Below are 319 nucleotides of genomic sequence, written 5' to 3'. Positions count from 1 at the left end.
AGACTGACCTGGAGGGGCTGTGGGAGTGAAAAAAAAAAAACCAACCCTACGGGAATGTGCCTGTTTCAGTAAAACTCACGAACAATTTCTAGCAGTCTCCTCTTCCTGAAATAATAATCACTTGAAGTGAGAAAAAGAGGGGAAAATCCCCCAACGACACCACCCTGCACTGGTGGTGCAGAGCTTTTCCTTCCCCTCCTGTGGCTGCTCTGGCCACTCCAGGTTATTTATTTACGGAGGAATCTGCGGGAGGCTCCGCGCTGCTGTCACACAAATTCGGGGCTCGCCGGCCACAAACCGGGAGAGACTGAGACACCAA

Source organism: Empidonax traillii, unplaced genomic scaffold (assembly GCF_003031625.1).
Source record: "Empidonax traillii isolate 1590-97213 ecotype Southwest subspecies unplaced genomic scaffold, ASM303162v1 scaffold86:size2944007, whole genome shotgun sequence".
NCBI lineage: Eukaryota > Metazoa > Chordata > Aves > Passeriformes > Tyrannidae > Empidonax > Empidonax traillii.
This window is presented reverse-complemented; position numbering follows the sequence as displayed.